Below are 23279 nucleotides of genomic sequence, written 5' to 3'. Positions count from 1 at the left end.
AGGAGTTCCCTTAAACGGTTTTTATTCTCTGTCTCCAGAATTACTTGAATTTCAAAAAAATTTATGTAAGGTCACGAATCATAAGAATTTGTTTTCATAATTTTTTACAATGGTGTAAACGGTAATACAAAGAAATGCAACATCTAGTAGAATAATTAACACTAGAGTTTGGTTTTATTTAACTTGGACATAAATCCTATTTACAATATTTATATACTTAGAAAATAGGTGTTTCTTGCTTAGATATCCTTTGACGTTACACTCCAAATTTGGTCACCAGAATTAACTGTCCTTCAACTGTTATAAAGAAACTTGAAGGATTTAATTCTAAATATACAGGATGCAATTGACAATAATACTTTTCATTCTCCATGGTGTGATTTTAATAAATATTTTAGCACTAAAAGTCCATGATTCAAAAATTAACCTAAGAATCCTTTCAAAATTTCATAGTAGGCTTTGACCACAGGGGACACATTCATGTATCAAGTCAAATGGTTTCCTTTTTAACTTTAGGATAATCTAAAAAACCCCAAACTATTTAGGATACCTAAAGCTAAACTGGCAAATGCCTCTATTTCACACGGCAAACTCTAGTAGAGGTGTTATCAGTAAAAATGACAAGATGCTGACAAAACAAGTAGAATAAGGAAGTTACTTAATTCTAAGCTAAATATTAAGTCTTTAGTTTTATACTGAAATAGGTAAGTAATCCGCAGTATCAACTACTACATTAAGTGAAACTTTTATGCTTCATTTTCAAACCAGATCTATTCATGATATTAGTAATGTTAATACTTTGGTCAGGGGCATTTACTTCTCACTCTTCAAGTCTTTTTCTGTGGAACTGGAGCTGTCTCTTTACCTCACACCATTGATTTATTTACCTAGCCCTAGAAGAGGTGAGGGACTTACCTGGTTGGCAAATTTGGAAAGACTAAACTGGGATGATGCATAGCTCCATTTTGGCCTGCAAGTTCCCATAGAAGGTTACAAAGAAAGAAATTCTCAAAAAAAATGACATGAATAAATTACATGAATATATACAAATTACATGAATAAATTACGGTATATGCTAAAGTAAAACAAAAACAAACTTTAAAATTTGTGCTTCATTATATAATATTATATTATATAATATTTCCTCACAAATTAACCCTGTTAATTTTGCCAGTAAGTTCAGCAAGTGTAAAAGCAACACAAGCCTGATATTGAAGTTGATGGTAAGGCATATACTTAATCTCAGAAGTTCAACAATTTGCATTGGAAATTGAAAGTAGATTAGAAAGTCATAAACAAATTGCCACTTATGAACACTTAACATATATTTTAGTTCCTTCTCTATAATAAAAATTTTTATTTCTGTGGTTTATTGTAAATGAAAAATAAGACTGGGAACTGGGCATTTTCTCCTTGGCGCTTTAAAGTAAAAACAATAGATAAATAAAATCTCATTGAAGCTGTAGATTTCTAGTGCTCATCAATATAACTGACCCAAGGGCCATTACTGGCTCATAAAATAAGAAAGCTCAATAAAATAATCATAAACTCACATGTTTATTTAGTTCTGAGACTTAAGTGATAGACCTTTGTACCTGACCATGCCTAGAGACAGTTTCATTACACACATACCACACACACACACACACACACACACACACTCATGCTCTCTTAATTATATAAACTCACGTACACATGTTTATGGGACATCTATAATGCCATCATATCTTTCCCTCAGTAAACAACAGGGGCATTATTTAGTTTCCTTTTCTAAACAAATAAATCAAGCAATGGCTTTTTATTTAAATTATAATTATTTATAATTCTTGTTCCCTAAATTTCCTCTGAATGGCAGATAAACTGAACCAAATAAAAAAAAAAAAAAGAAAAAAAAAGGCTTGACTAATGTGAACATATTTTAATACTCTATAATTATATTTCTAGCTTTCTGAACTTGTTTTATCATTATCAAATTCATTTTAAGTAGAAAGCTTGTTTTATCATTATCAAATTCATTTTAAGTAATTTTTAAGAACAGAGAATCCAAAAGTTTCATACAATACTCCTCTTCTTTCTAAATTCCTAACTTACCCATAAATGGAGAATGCTCAAAACTTTGTAATTTCTCAAGTAGCAGTAATGTCCTAGATAAATTTGGGGTGAGTAAAGCATATGCTTCCTACACAGCAAATAAAATGTTTTTACACACTTAAAAAATGTCTCTTGCTAGTAACACAAATTAGTAGAGTAATACCATATCCTTGATTAGAATAGTTGTCCCTGGTCAATCTTCAACTTACAGAAAGCAGTGTTTATTCACACTTTAAGTTTCTATTGCCTACAATAGTCGCCCTCTCATTCCATCTGGTATTTCAGAAGGGGATTCTCTTCCTTTCAAGGTTATCTCTTTAGCTAGAATTTTGATGTCTTCTCTAGATTCATGTCTAGTCATGTCTAAGGGTGTTCTCTACTGACTCTCCCTACTGGACCCTAAAGAGATTCTCACCTTCTTCCCATTTTAACAAAAACCTTCTCTTGACTCTATTGTCCAACTTTTTTTCCTTTAATTTTTTCCCCTCAGTTCTAAGAAACTGTTTGCTATTTGGGCTCTGTATCAACATCACCCACTCACTTTTTTTAACCTCATTCTGCCCCAGTCATGCCAAGAACCTTTTTCTCTACTAGTTGTCACCCTTCAAGGCCACAACTCCTCATTCTGTGATTATCTCTTTTGCATAGTCCTCTATCTGGTCTCCCCAGTTCTAATCAAATTTTACCCTTCCTGATGAATTAATCTTTCTAAAGTATAGTTTGGTTGAATCTTTTTAGTGTAGAGTGTAGAGACAGTGAAAGGCAAAAAGGATCCCCAATGATTCTTCAATAGCTAAAGACCATATAGATTCCTCTTCCTCTGGATAAACTTCATCTTGATTTCACTATTCTTTTCACCCCTGACTTAGCAAAACTGTTGAAGTTACTATTCTACCACAAAACATTTATATGTCTGCCTCCAACTTCAATATTCCCTCTATTTTTCAAACATTTTTAATCATGACCTAAAGTGAGACATAAATTGTGACCAAGTATACACACAACTAAACATATGTACTGTATATCAGTATCACGTATAAATCCAAACAATTTTCATGACATAATGACACTCTGTAACTTTTTACATGTAAATCATGATCCACTAAACTTATTTCATCACCCAATAATGAAGAGCAACCCACAGTTTAAACACCCTGATCTAAATTATCTAAATCCCTGAACTTTTTCCAAGTTTGATTGAATTATATACTTCATTACACCATTCATTCATTTCATTCAAAAGAGCAAGTAATAATGTCTTGTTGGAAGTCAGGCATTTCTGTCTGCACTGGGAGTAAAATGACAATGAGCAAACAAGTCCCTGCCCTCATGGAGTTTGCAGAGTCCATCCCAAAAGACAATGATCATCCATGTTCCTCTCTTCTTGAAGTATTTACCTATTCCATCCATTTCATAGTTCTATCATGCTACTTAACATTTCTTCAACTTTTTAACCTAAATACCATCTCCACAAATAGAGACTCCTTCAAGAGAGGAATCTTAATTATATGTATTTGCACTCTGTACTTTCACTTAGTAAGGGGAACAGTAAGGTAAGGTAAAAACACAAGGAGTTCCAGCCTTAGCTCACCACTTACCAGCTTTGCAAGTTTAGGTCAGTCACTCAACTTCTCTCAAGTTCAGTTTCCTCATCTGAAAAATGAAGGGGTTGGGCTATATCAGTGGTTTTCAAATTCTACTGCAAAAAGTTTTCAGGATTCAAGGGAGGTTCTAAAGCATGAAAAGAAGGGTCTTCACTCAAAAGAGGGGCATGGGGACTTGGGTCCCCTTCTCCTTCCTCAACTGCAGCTTACAGTTTTGTTTGAAAAAAAGAGAAAAGTCTCGATGCTAAAAAATGTAATTATTCAATCTCAAGATTTTGCAGTCATGTACTTCACGTTGTCTGCCATACAAGTTGAAGTGGAGGAAGAAGAATAAGGTAGGAAGAAATGAGGTAAGAAAGAAGGAGGAAGGAAGACAAATTATTTTTTAACAGAGTTTATACACTACTATATTTCAAAACCTGTGTTATGAACAGTATATACGTTTCCTTATTTCTTCTCTTAACAACTCCACAAGATAGGAATTAGGAGGCCCATTTTACACATATGAAAGATGAAGCTCAAGAAGGTTAGAAAACTTGATCAAGTGCTCTAATTAAGAAGCAGGTGAAGCCAAAATGTTCTCTTTCCATTATCCCAAGCTCCCCTTAAAAGAACCTAACAAGGACATTACATTTGCTTCTCTTTTTTTGTTTTGTTTTGTTTTGTTTTTTTATGTTTCCTATATTTCACCTTAATCCTCACAACTTTGAGGAGTATAGCTCTGCATTATTCTTATTTTGCCAATTAGGAAACCAAGGTTCTAAAAAAATGCAAGTGATCTGCCCAATACCAAAACAATTCAACGGGAGCAAGGATGGAATTAAATACCGGAATTCATATTCTGTGCTCTTTCCATAAACCAGATTTTCTCCCTTAAGAGAAAGAAAGAGAAATAGGGAAACAGTAAGAGGGAAGGAGGCGGAACAGAGGGGGCAAGTGGAGAATTATAATTTCACTGCTTATTTAAAAGAGGGCTAGTGAGTTAAATGAGATAATTTAATGGAAAGCACCTTGGAAAATCTGAAATGCTCTATCAATATATAAGTCATTATTATTATTTATTCAAACAATGTGCACTGAAGTTACCATTTGATATTTTTCTAAAATTTCATGTGGAAACTGCCAATATAAAAGAGCTATATAATGAATTAATTGCTTAGACATACTACAGAAACTCATACAAAAGAAGGACAATCTGACACTCTTGAGATTATGATACAACAGTTGGTTATATATGCCTGCTTTCTGCTCATGATATACAGTCCCTACTGGTGGTGGCATAATTCAGATTTTCAATTTTTCTTGAATTTCATCACAAACTCAATCAAAAGCATGGAAGTATTTTAATATCCTTGCACCATGTGAAAAATAATAGCATGCTCTACTACCTGAACTCTTAGAACATTTTTTATTTTGATTGTCTCCCATTATACTGAGAGATTGTCAGGACCTTATCAGGAAGATCATCCAAACTAGAACATTATTAAGGTTCCAGCAGTGCAGTAGCTCACTGAATGTATGAGTGATTAAAAGCCATACAGTTGTGACAAGGACCATAAGGAGATCAGACAAAAGAGTTACATGTCTTTAAAAGAAAAAAAAAAAAAAAAAGACTAGAATGATTTAACCCTTTGTATCTTTTACCAGTATTAAACCTGCAGCATTATTTGATCAATATTTAAAGCCTTATGTGACTGAATTCCTTATGGCAAATAATTTCCAAAGGTCAAAACAGAGAAAAATAAGATTAACAAACAATTAAAACATAACTATGGCCTTGCCACAGTGCCAGCATTCCAAAAAATGGTATTTAACCTAGCAAGATGTCCTGACATTAGTAAAATACTACAAGGTTTAGATTTTATCATTGACTGTAGTTAAACTTTTTTTTGATTCATTGAGGTATTTGGACCTAGAAACATATTCCCATTTCATTTAACATTCACAAAACTATTAATTAAATGCCTCCTATTTGCCAGACATTGCACTGTTCAGTGGAAGTAAGGCATTACGTGAGAATAGATGCTCCTTGGAGGAGTGAACAATCTAGGGTGAGAGAGAAACAGCTATATTAAATTTTACAATGGGATGTAATTGAAAAAACACCCTTGCCATGTTGTTAAATGAAGTCAACTGACCTTTAAAACAAAACAGTACCAAAATATTAAATGTATTCTCTTAAGCAGAGAACCATGATTACTATAGACTTTATTTTCTTCTTTATATGTCACCTGGTTTTTATAAGAATTTTTTATACATTTATAATCAAAAGTAAAGAATCTAAAAGGGAAATTCTTTAATGTGTATTTGGGTAGAACGTGGTAAAAACCCCAGGAGAAGAACACTGACTGCGAGTCAGGCAAAGCCTGAGAGCAAAAGCGACATCTGAACCGGCTCTGGACAGTGAGTGACTTACTGGGTGTACAAGACAGTGGATGATAGCTAGAATACTGAGAGAATTATCTAGAAGAGGAAAGAGTTTGAAAGTCAGCATTCCATATAGTTTGAGTGGTGGATGGAGAGAAGATGGAAACTGAATGTTCCTCAGGAGAGAAAAATATTGAGACCAAGCTGCAGTGAATGGGGAACCAGGAGACTAGCAGTTGAGGCCTCTAAACTTGGGACATTTTCAGATTTCTCTTTTCTAAGATGTCTCTGACTCCAAATGTCTGTGAGGTAAAACTCTTGGTTGAAGATGAAAACTTCTAATGGAATAAAAATTGAGTCCATGGATTTGAAAGGTACATTGAGTTGGAACTGACAGGACCCATCCACCAAGTGGATGGAGGGGTGAGAAAGAAGAAAAGCTAGTAGATAACTAGGAGAGATCTGAAGATTAGAAATTGAGGGACAGCAGGATTAAGGCAAATGAAGAATTAGTGAAATGACTGGTGTATATTGAGGAATATTCACTGGAGAGTTTGAACACAGGCCTTATATTCATGAGAGACTGAAGCCCTTTGTCCTCTGATTTTCACCATCGTTATAGTAAAGTAAAGTAATATATATCATTAACAAGTAAATGAGTAACATTTTTAACCTTATAAGTGAAATTCTTAAAAAAAAAAGAGCTTGAGGAAGTTTCTAATAATGGTAAAATAAAAAAAATCATAAACATCAAGAATATTTACATTCATATACCTTCCTTCTGATATAAATTGAATTATTGTCCCAATTATTCAGTTTCTTACATTAGGATTATACATCCACATGCTGTGCTAGGTAATTTTACAGTGCCTGCACTGTGAGTGGAATATACTTCCCCATCCCACTAATGTTGAGCTTGGCCATGAAACTGCTTTGACTAATCAAACGCTAGTGTTTACATGATGTAACAGAAACTTTGCATGGCTTGGCTTGCTCTCTTGTGTACCTGTGATCTGCCACAAAAAGAATATACCATTCTATCTACTGCTCCTTCAACTGCACTTCAGACCTGAAATGTAATCAGAGGACTGCAGTGTAGCTCAAATCCAAAGAAGCCTAGCCTAGATTAGCTCTATTACACCTTGAGAGTATAAAAATAAAGTAACAATTAGCCACTGAGCATTTTATGGCTTGTTGTTGTTGTTATGCAGCATTAGTGTAGCAATAGCTGACTAATACGGGTTTTCCTTCACCTTAGAGTAAAGAAAACACAGGTGTGGGTTTTTTCCTTAAGAATATGGTTTTCTATAAAAGCATAATGTACTTGTAAAATGTATATATAATACTTTTGTGCAGTAAACCCCCCAAAGTTTAAGATGGTATCAACAGAGGACTCTATAAATCAAGGTCTTTGCAAATTCACCAACAAAGTTATAGCATTTCAATGAAAACTCATGCATGATTTTTAGTGAATATTAATAAGCCCATTCTAAACATTTATGTAGTATTCAAAAGAATAAGAACAGCCAAGACAATCTTGAAGACAATATTTTATTTCCTTTTATGCATGTATGGTGTATTTTATAATTTGAAAAATATTAAAATGAATAATAGAAATAATGAATAATAGAAATTATAGAACAGAAAAGAGATCTTAGAGATTAAACATATAATAACCAAAACAAAAAATGCAGCAGAAGCCTAAGACCAATAAAGATATTTCTTATGTAAAGAACAAATGTAGAAAGAGAATAAAAATATGAAATAAAAGTCGAGACAAAGACAATTAATCTGGGAGGTCCAACTAATAGAAATGAAAATGAGAAAATGAAAACAAAGAAATGGGAAAGAAGTAATCATTAAAAAAAAGCTAGAAAATATCCTCAAATTAAAGCAGAATATAAGTTTCAAAATTAACAGGACCTTGGGGATCTCAAGTCAAAGAATGAAAAAAGACCCACACTAATATCCTTTTGAAATTTTCCAACTCTGTGTATCATGTGATTTTCAAAAACATGAAGAGCTCCACAAGGGATTTTTTGGGGGAAGAAAATCTGAGAAAACATTAGACTTTGAAGGAAAAAAAAATGAGGATAAGACAACAACAAATGTAGAGGAGGAAACAAAAAGAAACATAATTTAAAATTTCAGGGTTAAAAACAAACCTGTCTGAAAAAGTTAAAGTCCAGAAAATATAAAGCAAATGTCAATCTAGAATGATTTCAAGCAATTAAGTTTAATACACAAAAAGAAAGAGAATCCATTTGAATACAGTAAAGTTTTTTCCCACCATATCCTAGGTTTTTGGGGGCGAACCCATATCCAAGTAGAACAGCACACTATGCTCCTCAGCATTAGACAGTACGTGTGGACTGTCAACGTTGTTCACATGTTTCCAACCTTTAGAGTCAATTTATAGAAAAGAAAAAAAAGGGAAGACTTGGTGGTGGATACAGAAAAAATACAAATATAAACAAGTTCATAGCTGACCACAGGGGGGAAGGAAAAGTTGAGGAAATGAGAAGTACTAATAACATGTCTTAAAAAATTAAGAGAATAGACCTGTTGAAAAAAAGAAATGAATTTTTAACTACATTAATAATAATAGAAAAAAAGTTATAAAAGTTATAAAAGTAATAAAAGAACAAAATGAAAAATAGAAATGTCAGATGTTGAAAGAAGGGTTAGGAAAGATGGGGTAAGTTAAGGGGAACACATCCTCCATTTTCAGAGCAGGAGTCAAGGATACTGCTTTCAAGTTTACAGGCACGTGATGAAGAATTACTGAGTAGCACTCCAGCAGAAAAGAACTGAAAACCAACAGTTAGGAGTTGCCCTGAGAATTCGGTAAGAATGAAGGAATGACAAGGCAGAGAGAGTACTTTTTATTATAACTACCCTGTAACATGAGATTGTGATTAATTTAAAAAAAAAAGATTTTTAAAAGACTGACTCAGAATTCATGTCCCATGAAGCCACTAGCTGTACACTTAGAACAGCAACAAATAATAAAAAATTTTCATCTTAAAAAAATAAGTACCTAAAATGGAATGAAAAAAAGGCATCATCAGGAGAATGAATTAATTCAAATACCCAAATTTCACACTGTAAGAAAAAAAATGCAGGCATTGAATATGAAAGGAAAAAAGGGAAGAATATTAAGTAGCACAATATTATTTGTTAAATAAAAATAAGGCCTACACAGATATAAACAGTTTTTGCAAGTTTCATCATTATCACTCAGTACTTGTGACATCTGCATGCAGTATGTACTATTTAGACCACTTTCTCTTCGTTATTTTCTAAAAATGAGGTAGAGGAAACAAGCATTTGTTAAACACCTACCAGTTAAGTGTTTAAATATGTTTTTACTTGTTCTAAGGAATAAAATTTGATATTTGATATAATTTTACTACCATATCAACTCTAAAGAAATAGCACTAAGAGATTTATCTAAGGTTAGAAAATGATAGAGCAAGGGTTTATCTGGATCCCAAACTATTTCTCTTACCTTATACTACTATAGTCATTTTAGTGATTATTATTATACTTGGTCTACTAAATTATAATATCAAAATATTAATCTTAAAATACACACAACTGGGCACCTGGGTGGCTCAGTCAGCTGTGTCTGCCTTCAGCTCAGGTCATGATCCCAGGACCCTGGGATCTGCATCAGGCTCCCTGCTCTGTGGGGAGCCTACTTCTCCCTCTCCATCTGCCTGCCAGTCCCCCTGTTTGTGGTCACTCTCTCTCTCTCTGTCAAATAGGTAAATAAAATCTTTAAAAATACACACACACAACTGTACTATGTTTACCTATATCTTCCTTAGCTTCTGTGGTAGGCAAAATAATGGCCTTCCAAAAATGTCCTAATCCTTGGAAGCTCTGAATATGTTACTTTACATGGCAAAAGTGACTTTGAAGATGTGATTAAGTTGAGGATCTTAAAATAGGGTGAATATCCTAAATAAGCCAGGTGGGCCCAATGCAACCAGAGGGTCCTTAGAAGATGGAACACGGAGTCAGAGGGTCAGAAAAGGAGATGTGGTGATAGAAAACTGAGGTTAGATGATGGGATTGTTAGCTTTGAAGATGGAAGATGGAAGAAGGGGCCATGAGCCAAGGAGTGGAGAAAAACTCTAGAAGCTAGAAAAGGCAAGGAAATGTATTCTCCACCAGTCTCCAGAGCAATGCAGTCCTCCTGACTTCTTAAATTCAGTCCAAGAAGACTCCTTTGGGATTTCTTGTGTTATAAAATAATACCATATATAATAATATGTGTTATTTCAAGTCAGTTTGTGGTAATTTATTACAGCAGAAATAGGAAGCCAATTTAGAATCAGCTTCAGAATCAGAAAGATCTGGGCTTAAATCTTATTTCTGCTATGAGTTGGGGCAAGATTTTTAACCTCTATGAACGTCTGTCTCTTTACCTGCAAATTTGAAATTATAAAAAGCAAGTGGGGTGATCATTCATCTACAGTTAGAGCTCATTAATGGTTTAATACTATTATTAAGTACCAAGCACAGAAGAAAAATAAAGTTTGTAAGAAAAAAAAAAGGTTAAGATTGTTTTTTGCTTCCAAACTCCCAAAGTTAGCTAGCCAGCGATTCTTCATAACATATTGGCTACAAGTTGAAATATGAAGGAGGAAAACTGCTCCAATATTGAAACCACTTCATGATTTGAGCTCATTCACTGTACTCCTTTAATATCTAGCCTCTTTGGGGAAGAGGCAATATCCTTGACTGGCTATAAATTTATGAGTGTAGTTGCTTTTATGGCTCTGAATGTAATAGAACTTAAGTAAATACTGATAAGTTCTCTATTCTTCTGAGAAGTTTCCACCCACATAATATTGTCCTATCATTGGAAATCCCCACAGTTTTGATAAGAACGAAGGCAAGAGCTCTTTTTTATATAATACTTGTCAATTAGAATCAGAACAGCATTCATCATTTTAGTTGGAAAGGCTAGGTGTTTTTTAAAAAACGCACTTGAAGTCTGTATAATGAAATTTTGCTTTTGTCTTTTGAGCACCTTCAGCTGGTCCTTGGGAGGTTAATGTTGACTTTCAAGTTTATTTTTTTCAAGCATCCCTTAACATGGTTTGCATTTATAGATTAAATGGTAAACTGGATTAAGGGAAATAAGTATTTTCTGTCACCACAGTCTGTCCACATAAATTGACTGTATCTGAAAACCATGTCCATCTTTTCAATCCAGGGATAGGTACAGCCTTCATTAACTAGGCCTGTAGGGAACTATAGTGGGAACTATAGTAACTCTTTCAAACCATTTAGATACCAGTTGTTTTTCAGGAATTCTTTGTGTTCACAGTGCATTTAAAGAGATTTTTCCTCAGATGCAATGGATTAAGCTTTCTGTGTACGGTATCATAACACTGCATGAGTTAATTACTATCCAAGGGGACTCACAACCAGGCAAATTCTCACTGAAAACCATAATTACTCTAAAAAGTATAAAATATGACTAAGAAAAAATGACTTACTACATAATTCCCCCTATTCCATAGTGTATGCTTTTTCACTGGTATGTCCATCCCTTTAAGACATGATTGATGTTATCTGAAAAACCACTCTTTAGGGAACTATTATTATTATTATTAATTATTATTATTATTTTAAGTGGGCTCCAGGGTCAAGCCCAATGCAGGCTTGAACTCAGGACCCCAAGATTAAGACCTGAACTGGGATCACGATTTGGACATTTAAACGACTGAGCCACCCAGGTGCCTCCAGGGAACCATTATTGATAACAACCAAAAGAAGATCTTGCAGATCTTACATGTTTATTTAGCCTTGGACTAAGTAAACTTTTGCTTTGGGCATTTCCTATCTGGAATGTGAGAATGAGTATCAGACATTATCAAACAGAAAGGTCCCCATATCTTGCATGAAGCTAATAGGTGTTCAATAAATGCTTATAGAGTTTCACATACATATATGACTGTATACATACATACATACATACACATACACATATGAGTTAACATTCCAGAAATGAGGAGCTTTTCCAGACTGCTTCAGCATTCTGAAGATAAGTGCCTATCCATGCTGATATCACAGCATTACTGTCTGTATCACTCCAATGGATAGGAGGTGTTATGGACTGAATATCTGTTTCCCCAAAATGTGTGTGCTGGAAACTTAATCCCAATTTGTTGGTATTTAGAGGTGAGGCCTTTGGAATGTAACTAGGTCACGAAGGTGGGGTCCTTATGAATGGGATTAGTGTCCTTATAAGAAGACAGCAGAGAGCTAGCTCTTTCTTTTTCTGCCATGTGAGGATACAGCAAGAAGTCGGCTGCCTGCAACCCAGAAGAGGGCTTTCAGCAGAGCCCAACCATGCTGCCACCATGATCCTGGACTTCCAGCCTCTACAACTGTAAGAAATAACTGTTTGTTGTTTAAGCCACCCAGTCTCTGGTAACTTGTTAGAGCAGCTTGAACTAAGACAGGAGGCATGAATAAACATGTATGTGATTAAATGCATAAATGAACAAACATTTCCTGAATGAACATATGTATGAATTACTTACTTGATTTTACACAAGGACATAGCAGAGTTTACTTCTCTTTGCTTACACGAAGCCAAAGTACACAGTTCATTTATAAACACCACTACACAAGCAATATTTTGAAGGGAAGATTAGAATAAATATTTTACTACCCAGAATCCTATCACCCAACAAGACAACTATATTTTTTCATGTTCCTATTAGTTTCCTGATCATATTTTATATCATTTATTCATTTAGCACAGAGAAATCAGAATATTTTTTCTACATAATGAGAACAACTCAGGCACAACTTTAAAATTCTGCACATATGTTAGGTTTCATATTCTTGACAGGCCACAGTGATCTCTCCTTCCTAAGAACACATGACACTTTCTGAATATCCCACTGACTAGGGATATGGCCGTATATTGTTACAAGACATACTTGCTATTATTATTTAGCCCACATTCTATTCAATTTTATATGTCATTTGCCCAGCTACTATGAAGCTCCTTCCTATCCGGGAATAGGAATTTTGTCTCTTTATATAATCCCACCCTGCTTAGAAGAGTGAGGAAGATGATAGAGATGATGATAGATAGATAGATAGATGATAGATAGATAGATAGATAGATGATAGATAAACAGACATTTGTTGAATGAGTGTTAAACAGATGCAGTCATTATAAGTGAATAAAAAATGAGAAAAATTTTAAAATGCCTAATATTTTATATTGTTGTATTTTGAATATAATTACAATAGCTTGTTTTATAAATTTTAACCACTTAAGATAGAAACCATTACTGTCCCTTAAAAAAACACATTTTAAGATAATCAACATTTTTTCATTAATATCATATCTGTTAAATAGTAGTTAAAAAAACAGAAAGTCATTAGGAAAATGAGTGCAAGAGTGATTATCATTATATTCTCTTTAGCTTTCACTTTTGATTTAAAAAGGATACATGAGATTAAAACTGTTCTTAACTTTGACCGAGTTACAATGCTGAAGCAACATGAACTCTGCCCCTTGAATGCCAACCTGTAAGTGGAGGTTATTGCTTCTTCCAATGAAGGTATAAATTCGATTAAATATATGTACCACATGTATCAGGCATTTAGGAAATGAAGAAAGAAGACACAATTCCTCCATCATTTCACTCCTATATGTATGTGCCTAAACACATGTGCATTTTTAAGTATGTAAAAATACTTGCAAAGTATATATAGATTTGTTAGTTTTTTTTTAAAGATATAGCAGGTCTTCATCCTATATACTACATCTGTCACAAACTCATTCTGATAATTCCTCAGGAAGGAGAACCTAATTTCTGCAGCCCTAATGGCAAGTTTTTATTTTCTTAAAAATTTTAACTGTCTAATAATGAATGCTTCCTTCCCATGGTCACTCCTATCAGTTAATTAATCATCCCATCTTGAATCAAGCCTAGTGGTGATGCCAGGCTCCCCCATGAAGCTGCTTAGGGCCCATGAGCTCAGGGCCATCTCTCTCTCTCTTTTTTTTTTAAGATTTTATTTATTTATTCGACAGAGATAGAGACAGCCAGTGAGAGAGGGAACACAAGCAGGGGGAGTGGGAGAGGAAGAAGCAGGCTCATAGCAGAGGAGCCTGATGTGGCGCTCGATCCCGGAACGCCGGGATCACGCCCTGAGCCGAAGGCAGACGCTTAACTGCTGTGCCACCCAGGCGCCCCAGGGCCATCTCTTGAGCTCACAACTCAGTTCACTTTGACGACCAATCTAATTTCACCTACAGATGCTCTTTCTAACCACTCCTACCAGCAAATCAAGCCCTTACTCCATCAGATCTTAGATCCTGCCTCCTCATCTCCAGAAAGGAGCCTACTGTGCCCTATAGTAATGCTCCTAAGAGTAAATACCCCTTTGCTGAGCAAGACCTGAGCAGCCACCAACCCTACCGCCACCACTCCTTCACCCCAGATGTTCCGCAGACCTTCTCAAGGTGTTCTCTAGCGCACACAGAAGGTCCACCCATTAGATTCAGTGTTGTATGTGATGCTCTATGGAAGTTTCAACCTTTCTAAGAATTCACCTCTTTCCTCAAATAATTCATAGTAAACTTGAAGGGAATGGCTTCCGAGTCATGTAAACCCAGGTTTCAATTCTGGCTCTGCTACTTGTTGTCTCATTCTGGACAACTTCAGTTTATTCACTTCAAGAAAGATTTACTTCAGGAGTATAGTGAGGGATAGGCATAAAATATATGGCCCCTAGTGGGCATCAACTTCCCTTCTATCTTAAGGCCAAGAAAGGAGACCATATAAAGCTGCCTGATAAATCACTGCTACCTTATTCTGCTGAAAAAGGGGAAGAGTGGTGGGAGTTAACACACATCCTCATCTTCTTTCCCGCAGATGAACAGACATGTAAGAGATACGGTTCTTAATCATGAGAACTGATGCACGTGTATTCTCTTTACACCTAGCCTGCAGAATAGTCCATTGTTATTAATACGGAGCCTTGGAATCTGCTCTGAATACTTCATATCCCTGGCAAATGACTAAACTAATTAGTCAATGGATCTGTTCTGGATATATCAGACTTAATAAATATTTTTAAAAATTAACTGCTTAAAATATATTCTTTATTTCATATGGCTTTTTATAGAGTGTTAATTTTACCTTCACAATACCAGGAAGAGATTTCAGTTACCATCCTGGTAAGAACTATATGTCTTACACTTTCTAAGGAAATACTGAAGTCAATTCTTTATACTTTTTTTTTTTTTTTTTTTTTTTTAAGAGTGAGAGCACACGTGAGGAGCAAGTGGTGGGTAGGGGGGAGACAGAAGGAGAGGGAAAGAGAGAATGTTAAGCAGGCTCCATGCCCAGCGTGGTATGCTTCATTTTGTTTAAAAAAGGAATTAGGCCTAAAAGTGGCCCAAATAAGATAGAATAGCAAATAAACTTGAAATGAAAACTAAGTAATGCAATAAAACACAGAAAGAGTTACATTTTTCACAGGACTGTGCTTTCAATGAAAGAGAAAAAAGATTTTTAAAAAATCTTGGGTCATCTGGGTGGCTCAGTCGGTTAAGTATCCAACTCTTGATTTCAGCTTAAGTCATGATCTCATGGTTGTGGGATCAAGCCCCAAGTCAGGCTCTACAGCCAACTTAAGATTTTCTCCTTCTGCTTTTGCCCCTCCCTCCCTAAACCTCAAGTATACAAATCAGCAAATTCTTGTAGTAACCTCATAAGTCCCTTCTTGAGTTGTGTTACAGATCATACCACCCTCAAACATTTGTAATCTCATTCTTAGTAGGTGCTCAATATATTCAACATTAACTCTATACATTTCTATTTCCTCATAGTGTTTATGTTGAATTTTGAATAATTCAACTAAGATCTTACACAGAAAATAAGATCTCCAAAGTGTAGAAAATGAGCCTTTTAGATACATGAGGCTGTGGACAGGTTTGTAAAGTTTTGTGTACTTTTAGACAAAGAAGTCCTGGATAAGGAGTAGATTTTATGGTTCCCATAACCACTTAGTCAATAATGTTCACTAGATAGAAAAGTCCATACAACTCATTGTAACCAGTTCTGACTTAGAATACCTAACTCCACAGAGCTATAACCATATTCAATCAAGACACTTTTTTTTTTTGCTTTTGTTTTGGTTTAGTTTTTTCAAGATAAGGTTAAATCAGTTTGCACACAGAAAATATGCAAACATTCCAACTACTAGTATTTTTTTAAAGATTTATTTATTTATTCAAGAGGGGAGGGGGCAGAGGGAGAGAATCCTCAAGCAGATTCCCCGCATAGCGCAGAGCTTGACATGGGGCTTGATCCCACAGCTCATGAGATCATAACATAACATAAATGTTATGTTCTCAAAAACCACATTTCGTATTCTCAAATAATGTTGTAATCTGTTATCCAATTCTTAGGAAGTCAATCTCCTAAAAACTTAGTGTTTTATTGTTTTGAAGGTTGATATATTTAACTTGAAAGATGAGTTACTTGTTTCGGTTTTGAAGAGATAGGAAAATGCATTTCAGGACTATGTTATTTGCACAAAATGCATGGGTGTGGGAGCAATAGGGAAGGACTCAAGACCTATATCTCAATTTTTATATATGGTTGACAATCTTATTCCCTACAAAATGCTAACGTTTATAGTGATATGCATATATACAAGTGTTTCTAAGTAGCTTGATTTTTTTTTTTTAATTTTACTTAACATACAGCGCAATACTGGTTTCTGGAGAATTCAGTGATTCATCACTTACATACAATACCCTTCCTCATCACAAAAAGTGCCCTCCTTAACAGTTTTTTTTTTTTTTTAAGATTTTATGTATTTATTTGAGAGAGTGAGAGAGAGCACAAGAAGGGGGAGGTATGGAGGGAGAGGGAGAAGGAGGCTCCCACTGAGCAAGGAGCCTGATGCGGGGCTTGATCCCAGGACCCTGGATCATGACCTGAACCAAAGGCAGATGAATAACTGACTGAGCCACCCAGGTGCCCCAATAGTTTGATTCTCAGTAGCAGCATTTTATTTTACAATTCTTTTCATTCTGTCAAAAAATAGGTGTTTCATGATGCAGTATCATGATGCAGTATCATGATGCAGTAAAGCAAGTTCTCCCCTATGCACTGGAGCTAGAGCAGTGAATAAAGAGGACGAAGTCCCTGCCTTCATAGACCTCATTCTTGCAAGCAAGAGGAGCACTATAAAATACATATATCAAAATGTCAGTGACTGCTAAGTACAACTAAGAGGGATAAAACAAGATGAGATGATAGCATGATTAGGGCTATTTTTGATAGACTGATTAGATAAGAGGTCTCTAAGAATTTAACGTTTAGGAAAAGACCTAGCAAAAATAATAACTGGGGAGAAGAGGGCTTCTGTGGAGGGCACAGCAGCAGCAAGACCAAAGCACCAACAATTTGCGAATTCCAGAAACTTCAGGTACGCCGATGTGACTGGAGGAACGAGAGAGTAGGTGAGGATGTACTAGCCAATGTACTCATTAAAAAAAAAAAAAAACATAAAACATTAAGATCAGAAATATGAAATAACTTGCCCTGATTGAGGCAGATCAATCACTTAATTCCAGGACCCCCAATCAATGTTATTAGTTCCTGTGCTATTTTGCTTCCAGCAAGGAACAAAACAGACACAACCTACAGTCCTGGAACAAGGAATCAGGCTGCAGATATTAGAACAGGCTGGTGGTGTAAGGTATAGAAAGCTTAACTTCAAGAGGCCTGACAGTATTGCTACCCTATTGCGTACGATCATTTAATCCCTCAATGTTCCATCTGAACATTAAAATCCCTATATAATCATTCATTTCTTTATTAATTCACTCTAAACATATCAAAGGCCTAATAGGGAGTAGGAAATGTGATTAAGAATTATAATGAATAATAACTGAATGTGCCTTCATAGATCCCTCATTCAAGTGGAAAGCAAACCTATGGACATATCATTCAAGATAATGTAAGATCAATAAATAAGCAGAACCAGTACTATGAAAATATAAAGCCAGGAAAATTAGGGAATGAAGACACATGATCACGCCGGGTCTCTAATATTTTATTCTGTCAGTCATTACATAATACTCTACGTATCTTGTGAGAAAACAATATTGCATAAATTCCCATCATAAAGTCTAAACATTTTTTGGCAGACATTGGCTATACTGGGTTCTTCTCTCTTTCTTGTAACAATCCCTGTAATTTCAAATTATTTTTCTAATAATAAGTCATGTGCTCAGAAATCTTCACAGGTCATGAATTTCTTCATTGGTAACAATAATAATGGATGGAAATAATTTAACCTAGGTGCGTGGCCTAGGACTCAAAAATGAGACATGTGCATAGGGAAACTATGCATATTCTTCTTTCTCTAAACATTTAAAATGTAAAGTCAGGTTTTTCAGCATAATTTTAGAGGAAAGAAACTTGAAAAGCTCAAACATATAAATGGTGGCATGTGTCTTCATTAACAACTGCTTTGGATACTTTACAGCTGCGAATCTAGCTTTTGAAGGTTTGAATAAGCCCAAGTATAAGAAAGGAGCCCAACCAGTGATAAGCTGTGTGCTAAGGCTCACATGATGAAACTCTAGATAAGAGACTAATTGTAGGAGCAGTTCATTGAACTCAAGGGCGAATTAAGCTGAACCCAATAACTCCACCTTGAAGCAGTCATGCTCTGTACAGTATATGCCATCCCTCCTTAAGGAATGGTCAAATCATTTTGTATGATTTCATCTTTTCTTAATTCTTTCAGATTTCTTATATGGCCCGTAGTACGGTCTATTGGGAGAATGCTCCGTGTTTATTTGCATGATCATCATTTCTCTTTCTTTGTCTTGGGGAATATTTCCGTTTTTTGAAGTCTACATTATATGGTATTGAAATACCACACTGTTTTTTTTTTTAATTATTGTCCACATAGTAGGCCTTTTAAATCATTTTTGGTTTTAATAATTGGTGAAACAAAGAAACAAAGAAAACATGCAGAACTCTAAGAATAATTCTGAGTCAGAAAATTAAGATTTTTGATGAATTCAAAAGTAAAATGTTGAATTTTAGGTTGCATCTATGACATAAAGAAAACTTACCAATGTTCCAAATGGAAACAAGAAAAGTCAGTTCCTACAATCTCCACCTTCCTCGACCTGAAATAATGTATCATAAAGATGGAAACAATGTCATTACCATTCTAATAGAGGGAATCAGTAAAATCAAATATGTCTTAACATAAATGCTATGTTACAAAGGGTTTATGATTACTTTGTAATTACTGAGTAACAAATCTTCCATTTGAACATTAAAGTTCAATTTGACTGGTCATATTGTGACCAGTAGCCCAAATTTGCACAGGACAGTGTCAGTCTGACTGTTGCCCAAGCATAATTAATAATAGCTTCCCTTGCTACTCTCAAAGGTTTCCTGATTTGGAAGATAAGTTACATTTGGAATACTGTCACCTTTCTCAAGACTTAAAATAGTGTGATGGGGCGCCTGGCTGGCTCAGTCGGTAGAGCATGTGACCCTTGATCTTGGGGCTGTGAGCTCAAGCCCCATGTTGGGCAAAGTGCTTACATTAAAAAAACATGTATATTGTGACAAAGAATAACTAAATTTAATATCAGAGAGAAAAAGGATAAAAAGTTAGAATTTACTTCTTTTGAAATAACATTTGATGAACAATTTTGAATGCTTTTCTTTTTATTTTATTTTTTAATTTTTTATTAAAGATTTTATTTATTTATTTGACAGAGATAGAGACAGCCAGCGAGAGAGGGAACACAAGCAGGGGGAGTGGGAGAGGAAGAAGCAGGCTCACAGTGGAGGAGCCTGATGTGGGGCTCGATCCCATAACGCCCGGATCACGCCCTGAGCCGAAGGCAGACGCTTAACCGCTGTGCCACCCAGGCGCCCCTCGAATGCTTTTCATGTCACTGACCCACTCTACTGTAAGCTACAACTGAATGTTCAATTAATTAAGCTGAAATCTTATTGGTATTGTGCCACACGCTAAAATAAAAAGGACTTTGGAAATATGCCCTTACTGGCAGAAATTAAAACCAAAAAGAAAATAAAGTGGCCTACCAATGGGCATATAGGACTAAAAGCTAACAAAAAAGAAATATAAAAACAGCCACATGAAAAGACATGCATATGCTAGGAAAATGCACTCATTATTTCAGTAACATGTCTATATATAGAGAACAAATTCTATCTACATTTAATTTAATCGGTTTTTCTTAAAATGTTAGTTCTTGTTTGATTAACATTTTAGGCATTATTAACACTGGAAAATAAGAGGTTTAATAGTTAGCCTAGTTTTTAGTTATTAATTTTTAATTATTAACTTGATATTTGAATACAAACAAAATATATACCCAAACAAAATATATGCCTATTATTAAAAATTTTGTAAACTATAGAAACCTACAAAAAAGCCCTATAATTTTATCATCCAAAGTACCATTTTAATATATTCTTACATTAGATAGTTACGAATGTATGTATGTGCATATACATTTTATATGTACATATACATACGCTTAAATGTATATTAAATGTGTAATATACATTATTCTCTCTATATAGATTATCCTCTATTTGGAGTGTTTTCAATCTTTTATTTTTACACAGTATGATGTCCTGAGCATTGTGCTATACCATTATTATTTGAAAACATTATTTTAATGGCTGGATAATACATAAACTGTATTGACTTTGATCATATTGCTAATTAACTTAAAAGAGAAAAAAAGTCTTAGAACTGGGATAGTTTAGTCAGATGATATGAATTTCTTTATAGATTTTGACCCACAGTGTCAGTGCACCCTCCACAAAAGCGGTCTTATTTTCACTATCCACTAGTGAAGAGCACAGGCTTTGAACAGGAGTGCCTACAATGGAGTCACTAACTGCATACTTTAGTCGTTAAACTCTTTACAACTCAGATACTCATTTGGAAAGTGGTGACAATAAATGCTTGAGTTTATATTAGAACCCAAGAATGTTGGACACATATTAAAACTGCAACAATTATTACTGTACCCACTAGTAACAGTATAATGCCAACACTGGATATTGTATTTTTGTTCTTTGATAATAACAATTTCTATCATTTATTATAAAATTTAAAGTAATTTTGAACTTGTCTGACTACAGTTCGGCAGAGACAACTAGCAGTTCCCTTAGATATGTTCCTCCTTCCGTGGCAAGAGATAAGTAATTGGGCACTTTAGAATTGAAGGTCACATTTCTCAGCCACCCTTGCAGCTGGGAGTTGCCATATATCTAAGTTTTCACCGATGGAATGTGATCGTAAGTGATGCTTCCTACTTATGGGCCTCGGCTTGGAGATATTGTGCATGAAATCTTCCATGCTCCCTCCTTCCTGTAAGCTGGAATACAGATGTGCTTGTGATGTAGGCTCAACCAGGCACAGCAAGACTATGCCCTAGGGCAAGGGTCATAAAATGACAGAGCTGACTGTTTTGTAAATAAAGATTTTTTGGAACACAGTGATACCCATTTGTTTATGAATTGTCCGTGGCCACTTTCACCCTACAACTGCAGAGCTGAGTAACTTCAACAGACATCAGATGGCCCCCAAATCCTACAATACTTGCTATCTAGCCCTTTACAGAAAATGCTGCCAACAGCTGCTCCAGGAGATAGCAAAGCCATATGAGAGAAACAACCTGAGACCCCAGAGGACCATGTGAAACACAAATAATCATTCAACCTAGACCAGGGACTTAGGGATTGTTAAGTGGGAAGGAAATACAGGCGCCTGGGTGGCTCAGTCATTAAGCAGCTGCCTTCAGCTCAGGTCGTGATCCCAGAGTCCTGGGATAGAGCCCCAAATCAGGCTCCTCCTCTGGGAGACTGCTTCTTCCTCTCCCACTCCCCCTGCCTGTGTTCCCTCTCTCGCTGGCTGTCTTTCTCTCTGTCAAATAAATAAATAAAATCTTTTTTTAAAAAAAGTGGGAAGGAAATAAACTACGTTATTGTAGCAACCCTTTGGGACCATTTAGTTCTAGCAGCATAATTTTCATCCTGACTAATACACCAGGAAAGCTGAGTTTTTATGAAGTTATGCTGTTTAAGTATGTCATTTTTATTGAAGTTGGAGAATTTTTCTTCTTCATTTATGAAGTTTTGGTATGTTAGAGATTTAAAGCTATGTCTGTAATATTTATGGAAAATAATGTCCATAGATTATTTGATTTTTAGGTTAATGATGTTTCTATAAAATTTTTAAAATATTTCTCTTCTAACATATCTATCATTACTTCCTGTTATGGTTTCTTATGTTGTTTTACAATTATAGTTTCCTTTTTCCAAGACCAGGTAGATATTTCTTTTTTGTGTTTTTTTAATCATATTTATATTTTACTCATCTTTTTTCATTCCAAACAGCATCTAGCAGTACTTATAGTTTCCTCATAGATGTGTTATAATTACTTACACATCATAACATATATTCAGAATTATATTATATAATCACATATCATAAATTTATAAACATTACGATTTCAGAGCTTTTATATTGTTCCATTCTTCTATTCTTCTTTTCTCAAAGCAGTATCATAGAGCTTTAATTAGTATAGTTTTAGAATTCAATTAATATTCAGTATGTCAAGTCATTCTCATTCATTCATATTTAGTCTTTAACTTTTGGGGGAATAGGGGTGCTTTTCAAAAATTCTATTTTGTCAGGTGGGAAATATAAAATAAATTATAATTTATTTAATTTATTTATCACAACCACAGAGAAAGATTGACATAGACGGATATTCATAATACAGGTGAAAAAAAATTACACTACAACATTACATATACCATATGTTCTCAATTCCAAAGTAAACCTGAAAATAATCTAATGTCATAGAGGTCTTCATTACAGTAAGGCTAAGACAAGTAATTTTTATCTTAGTTACTAATCCTATTGGTATTTTCATTTTAGATACTAGAAAATTGGATAATGCAGTTAAAATCATGAGGTCAATAAGTAGGAGAGCCTGAGATTCAGCACCCCTGCTCTCTGTCATGATCTCCAGTTACAGTGATCTAATATTAATTCTACAACAGTCCTGGCCAACTCACGGAATGCAGGCATTTTATTATATATTTTATTCCAGAACACTTGAAAAAC

At 34.8% G+C, this 23279-nt stretch overlaps 1 protein-coding gene across 3 annotated transcripts in view; it reads right to left on the bottom strand.

Annotated features, from left to right (window-relative positions):
- HNF4G (hepatocyte nuclear factor 4 gamma) overlaps positions 1–23279 on the bottom strand; it is a 121659-nt gene that overhangs the window by 70876 nt on the left and 27504 nt on the right. Inside the window, exons 2-3 of one of the 3 annotated variants that reach the window (XM_057307922.1) lie at positions 19219–19275; positions 3690–3744 (exon numbers count right to left, since the gene is read on the bottom strand). The exons of 1 other annotated variant lie outside the window; for it this stretch is intronic. The gene's annotated coding sequence lies outside the window, so the exon portion shown is untranslated. Of the gene's footprint in view, positions 1–3689; positions 3745–19218; positions 19739–23279 lie in introns of those variants that run through there. One more of the 3 variants, XM_044382740.3, reaches the window with a different exon arrangement.

This window comes from Ursus arctos, unplaced genomic scaffold, assembly GCF_023065955.2.
Source record: "Ursus arctos isolate Adak ecotype North America unplaced genomic scaffold, UrsArc2.0 scaffold_6, whole genome shotgun sequence".
In the NCBI taxonomy this organism is placed as follows: Eukaryota; Metazoa; Chordata; class Mammalia; order Carnivora; family Ursidae; genus Ursus; species Ursus arctos.
The sequence above is the reverse complement of the archived record's forward strand: the minus strand, read 5'-3'. Positions and strand labels throughout refer to the sequence as shown.